Source organism: Salmo salar, chromosome 12, assembly GCF_965601325.2.
Source record: "Salmo salar chromosome 12, fSalSal1, whole genome shotgun sequence".
NCBI classification, from domain to species: domain Eukaryota; kingdom Metazoa; phylum Chordata; class Actinopteri; order Salmoniformes; family Salmonidae; genus Salmo; species Salmo salar.
Window position 1 is genome coordinate 8190761 of NC_138302.1, and position 6725 is coordinate 8197485.

Below are 6725 nucleotides of genomic sequence, written 5' to 3' on the forward strand. Positions count from 1 at the left end.
GTTTTTTTTCCCTCTAATTCCGTTTTCTCCGTTTAGTTTTTCCAGGTTTATATCATATCCATTTTTTTCTCTCTAATTCCATTTTCTTCATTTAGTTTAAGATTTTTCTGGTTTTTGCTCTCTAAATCACACTGTTAATAGAAAAACAACAACATTGGATGTTCTAAGTCCACAACAATACTTAAAACTTCTTAGGGATAGGGGGCAGTATTCTGAATTTTGGATGACTGAGGTGTCCAAAGTAAACTGCCTGTTACTCAGGCCCAGAAGCTAGCTATATGCATGGTAGTATTGGATAGAAAACACTCTAAAGTTTCTAAAACTGTTAAAATTATTTCTGTGAGTATAACAGAACTGATTTGGCAGGCGAAAACCCGAGGACCAATTTTTTTTCTGTTGACCTGCCAGTCAATTCCAACCTTAAGCTATTGAAAACAAAGACTTTCGCCTCCCAAATTGCAGTTCCAATGGCTTCCACTAGATGTCAACAGTCTTTATACATGGTTTGAGGCTTGTTTTCTGAAAAACCAACGAGAAATAGTTGTTTATCCTCAGTGAGCTCTATGGCAAAACGAGTCTCATTGAGCGTGTGACCGAGGTCGCGCGCTGCGTTCTTTTCCTTTCCTATTGAAAATAGTTCACTCCGTAGGAAATATGATCATTTATTTAGATATTACAGTACCTAATAAAGAATTAGAAACGTTGTTTGATTTGTTTGGACAAACTTTACTGGTAACTTTTGGAACTCCTATGTCTGCATTCTGAACAGGTGGATTACTGAACTGGACTATTTGGGATATAAAGAAGGACTTTATCGAACAAAACGGCCATTCATTGTGTTCCTGGGACTCTTGTGATTGTGATCAGAGGAAGATCTTCAAAGGTAAGTGACTTATTTTATCGCTATTTGGGATTTTGTGACGCCTGTGCTTTTTTGGATAATATGCTGTTGTGGGGTGCTGACCTCAGATAATCGAATGCTGTGCTTTCGCCATAAAGCCTTTTTGAAATCTGACGATGCGGTTAGATTTCCAAGATTCTAAGCTGAAGAATCAGGTATGACACTTGTATTATCATGAATGTTTAATATTGCGTTTATTGTATTTTGAATTTGGCGCTCTGCAATTTCCCTGGATGTTGTCGAGGTGAGTCGCTAGCGTGACGAAATGTTATGCCACATCAGGAGACCAATTTTGAAGTCTGAGAAAAATCTAAGACATTTTCATTTTTGTGTGTAGATACCCTTTAATTCCAGTGGCACCAGCAAGAGCCTTTCTTGGTTAGTGGTGTCTCTGTAGCACACATGTGATTGCAGAGTTTGCTGAACAAATCACAACTGGATTGATGCAAATAATCATGATATCATTCTGCCAGGTAGGCATAGACTACTTTGTAGTTAACATTTAATTGACAAGGTTTTTGGGAAAGATTTTCTATCAACCAGAAGATGGTTGTCATTAGCATCATCGCTAACAGCTACAGATAGTGGTAGACAAATGCACTCAGACAGGGGGGTTTCTGCACTTTTTCCTCTTCAGAAAGTTGAAGGAAAATACAAATCACTGAGGCTAATTTAACGACGACTTGCAGGCAGTGGGTTCAGAATAACGATGAAAAAAAATGAATAGTCTTTAATCTGTCACCTAATCCTACCTAATGGGCAGGTCAGCCCTGGAGTAAAGTATTTTCTGTAAGAAGTAAGAGAAAACATAACATCTGGTTGTTTTTAAATTACTACTTATGACATTGTTAGCCAGATTAAACTATTTCATAATTTTCTTTCCAATCTGCGTTACCCACTCCAGTCAGCAGATGGCGATATGAGTCTTTCCGGTGATGCTTCTTGTGTGACGTGACGTATAATCCAATCTACCTTCCCTGTGGCTCAGTTGGTAGAGCATGGTGTTTGCAACGCCAGCATGGTGTGTGCAACGCCAGGGTTGTGGGTTCGATTCCCACAGGGGGCCAGTACAAAAAATGCATGAAATGAAATGTATGAATTCACTACTGTAAGTCGCTCTGGATAAGAGCGTCTGCTAAATGACTAAAATGTAAATGTAGTGGACGGAACTGGAGGCTTCTTCAACAGCGACAAAAGGCTTCTGATTCAACCAACGCGGTGGTTTGCTAGCGAACATAAAACTGAAACGTTGAAGCGTTTAAGACCAATCTTGTGTGTATTACTCTTATTGTTTTGAATATAATTCTGTTGCCTATCTACTAGTTCATTTAAACGTAATTTGCTTGTTAAATTAGTAAATGTGTTAAATTGATAATGAACTGCACTATGCTAATCTCCCGGAGCATGAGTTCACTAAGCAAGACGGAGAAAGAAGCTCTGATGAAAGGAGAGGAAGAGGAGGCTATCACATTGAAAGAAGAAGAGGATGATATTACGTGCTCTCACCACTGGTGTCCCCCAGGGCTCAGTTCTAGGCCCTCTCCTATTCTCGCTATACACCAAGTCACTTGGCTCTGTCATATCCTTACATGGTCTCTCCTATCATTGCTACGCAGACGGCACACAATTAATCTTCTCCTTTCCCTCTTCTGATAACCAGGTGGCGAATCGCATCTCTGCATGTCTGGCAGACATATCAGTGTGGATGACGGGTCACCACCTCAAGCTGAACCTCGGCAAGACGGAGCTGCTCTTCCTCCCGGGGAAGGATGGCCCTTTCCATGATCTCGCCATCACGGTGGACAACTCCATTGTGTCCTCCTCCCAGAGTGCTAAGAGCCTCGGCGTGACCCTGGACAACACCCTACATCAAGGCGGAGACCTGATCCTGTTGGTTCATGCTATACAACATTCGCAGAGTACGACCCTGCCTTACACAGGAAGCGGTGCAGGTGCTAATCCAGGCACTTGTCATCTCCCGTCTGGATTACTGCAACTCCCTGTTGGCGGGGCTCCCTGCCTGTGCCATTAAACCCCTACAACTCATCCAGAACGCCGCAGCCCGTCTGGTGTTCAACCTTCCCAAGTTCTCTCAAGTCACCCCGCTCCTCCGCACACTCCACTGGCTTCCAGTTGAAGCTCGCATCTGCTACAAGACCATGGTGCTTGCCTACGGAGCAGTGAGGGGAACGGCACCGCCCTACACCTAAACAAGGGCACTGCGTTCATCCCCCTCTGGCCTGCTGGCCCCCCTACCTCTGCAGAAGCACAGTTCCCGCTCAGCCCAGTCAAAACTGTTCGCTGCCCTGGCACCCCAATGGTGGAACAAGCTCCCTCACGACGCCAGGACAGCGGAGTCAATCACCACCTTCCGTAGACACCTGAAACCCCACCTCTTTAAGGAATACCTGGGATAGGATATAGTAATCCTTCTAACCCCCCCCCCCCCCCCCCAAAAAAAAAATATATAGATGTACTATTGTAAAGTGGTTGTTCCACTGGATATCATAAGGTGAATGCACAAATTTGTAAGTCGCTCTGGATAAGAGCGTCTGCTAAATGACGTAAATGTAAAATGTAAATATTACATTGAAAGGGGAAAATAGGAAAGAGGTTGTCAGAGTGGAAGAGGAGGAAGTGGAAGCTTTCAGAATCAAAAAGGAGGAAGATGCCGTAACATTGAAAGAAGAAAATGTAGTGAAAGAAGAGGAAGAACCTTTTGGAGTAAAACAGGAAGAAGAGGCTATCTCAATAAAAGAGGAGGAGGACGACATTTTGGGAGTGAAAAATGAGGAGGCTGAAGATCAGATTACCACCAGTGAGTACTGTCTTAAAAACGGGGGCACTATGTAGTTGTTGAAATAATGTATTGTTTTAAAGGGGCATTCTACTGAAGTTCTACACTTGAATATGTTGTTCAGTACTGTAGGAATTGTTTAAGGGGCAATCTGCCATTGGTACATATGTTTTTGGGACTTCGATGTATTGAATTCTCATTCTCCATGTGGTCTACATGTACATTTCACCTCATCTAATATAACAGGCCTTTAAAATTGGTGCATAATTTCTACTTAAAATATCAAAGGGACGTAAATGGCACCCATTTTATGTAAATGACCCTTTACATTTGCAACACAAACAATATTTCATGATGAAAGTGGCCATTTTAGACATATTCATGCCTCTTGATTGCAATAGACGGTCATAAGTTTTCCGTCTGTTTGATGTTCTCATTCACACAGGAGAGAGACATGACTATTGCGGATCCTCTGGGGAGCCTCAACAACATCCTGATGCTGACGAGGCAGAGAAGAGTCTCTCCAGATCAGAACACCAGATGGTACAGCTTGGTCTGGTCGAGCATACAGCTTGCTCTATCGGGGTCTGGGCTGGGTTTCTGTAAAGCACTTTATGACATCAGCATCCATAATGATATGTGTCTGTGTCCCCTCTTTATGGTTACCAGGAGAATGCTAGCCCACCCCCTTCCACCCGATTGTCTGTGCTGCTGGTGGACTGCAGGAAAACAACGGGGCTGAGTGGAACTGTGAGAGGAGGAGAAGAGAAGAAAGGATCAGATTTGACTCAAAGTAAGTGCAGTAGTATAGTTTGAACAAATAAAACAGATCTCTTAGTTGACAGGAAGATAGACTGGTGGATATGGATGTTATGAATATCATAACACTGACAAAGGATTCTGCCAATGAAAAGAGAGAAACCAATAGACCATATAAAACCTTGATGAAAGTTAGCTTTAGAGAGAAAGTTTCAAGATGATCTGATGTAAGGTGCATGTTTTACAAAAACATTTCCTAAAATCATTATGGCTGTTACATTGTCTGTCCCAGTCAACCCCCCCTATCTTTACAAGACTCTAGAACTAAACTCCAGACACTTCAATGTGGTCTGTATTGCTACATTAACATCTGATCTACACAACTTGTTAAACATGCAAATGTACAGTTGTATTCTTGGGGTCATTGTCCATTTGGAAGACCCATTTGCGACCAAGCTTTAACTTCCTGCCTGATGTCTTGAGATGTTGCTTCAATATATCCACATAATTTGCCTTCCTCATGATGCCATCTATTTTGTGAAGTGCTCCAGTCCCTCCTGCAGCAAAACACCCCCACAACATGAGGCTGCCACCCCTGTGCTTCAGGGTTGGGATGGTGTTCTTCGGCTTGCAAGCCTCCCCCTTTTTCCTCCAAACATAACGATGGTCATTATGGCCAAACAGTTCTGTTTTTGTTTCATCAGACCAGAGGACATTTCTCCAAAAAGTACGATCTTTGTCCCCATGTGCAGTTGCAAACCGTAGTCTGGCTTTTTTATGGCGGTTTTGGAGCAGTGGCTTCTTCCATGCTGAGTGGCCTTTCAGGTTATGTCGATACAAGACTCGTTTTACTGTGGATATAGATACTTTTGTACCGGTTTCCTCCAGCATCTTCACAAGGTCCTTTGCTGTTGTTCTGGGATTGATTTGCACTTTTCTCACCAAAGTACGTTCATCTCTAGGTGACAGAACGAGTCTCCTTCCTGAGGGGAATGATGGCTGCGTGGTCCCATGGTGTTTATACTTACGTACTATTATTTGTACAGATAAACGTGGTACCTTCAGGCGTTTGGAAATTGCTCCCAAGGATGGACCAGACTTGTGGAGGTCTACAAAAAAAATTCTGATGTCTTGGCTGATTTCCTTAGATTTTCCCATGATGTCAAGCAAAGAGGCGCTGAGTTTGAAGGTAGGCCTTTGAAATACATCCACAGGTACACCTCCAATTGACTCAAATGATGTCAATTAGCCTATCAGAAGCTTATAAAACCATAACATCATTTTCTGGAATTTTCCAAGCTGTTTAAAGGCACAGTCAGTGTATGTAAACTCCTGACCCACTGGAATTGTGATACAGTGAATTATAAGTGAAATAAGACATTTGTGGAGTGGTTGAAAAATGAGTTTTAATGACTCCAACATAAGTGTATGTAAACTTCAGACTTCAACTGTATGTATATACTGTATGTATTGCACATTAATAAGGACTGCATGAGGAATGGAATAGATGATAAATAGGCAATATAAAATGGTGACTAATTTTAGCAGCCAGGAGAAACTGAATAGAACACAGCTACTCCAGCACACGTTGTAATAGTACCAATAATAGGAACCAGTAACATTTTCCCACGCACTCCAAAAGGCATAAATCCAGCCATGCTCCCACAAGGATAATACCGGGAGGAAAAAGAGGTCTCGAGCTGAGGCCTGTATTTATACCCTTGTAAGAGCATAGGGCTAACTGACCAATAGGAACCTAGCTGGCTACTAAATGATTGTCTAAGGGCACATTCTATCGATCTCTCACGTGACGGGGGAGAGAGGTGAAGATGGGTGAGGGCTAGACATAGCAGAGACCCAAAACAAATAAACCACCAAGATGCACATGCCCACAATGTCCAGGAGGGGAATTCTGGACAGAGTCTTGTCCATCAGTCACTGTGGATGGAGTGGAACATTAAATATTGTCCTGGACAGAGTCTTGTCCATCAGTGGCTGTGGATGAAGTGGAACAGACACACAGCTTCTTGATATGTTGCCTTTATATCCTCTTCAGCTGTGATTAAGATGAATGTGGGTTGTTCCATATGATTTCAATCACTTTCTGACTGGTTAAAAACAGGCATAGTGGTCTTAGCATATAACTCACGCTAGGTGTTGGTGTATGAAGCCAATACTAGATTTGAATTGTTTTTCCAGCTGTTGCTGCGCAAAGACAAATTTAATCATGTAGAGATTTAATTCTAGGTTGTATTAATTAGTGCACAT

General features: G+C 42.3%; 1 long non-coding RNA gene across 1 annotated transcript; it reads left to right on the forward strand.

Annotated features, from left to right (window-relative positions):
• The first annotated feature begins 3362 nt into the window (after positions 1 to 3362).
• Positions 3363 to 5249, forward strand: LOC145859395 (uncharacterized). Its single transcript, XR_014379582.1, has 3 exons — positions 3363 to 3719; positions 4144 to 4241; positions 4368 to 5249. It is a non-coding gene; the product is annotated as an uncharacterized LOC145859395 (long non-coding RNA).
• The last annotated feature ends 1476 nt before the right edge of the window (positions 5250 to 6725 follow it).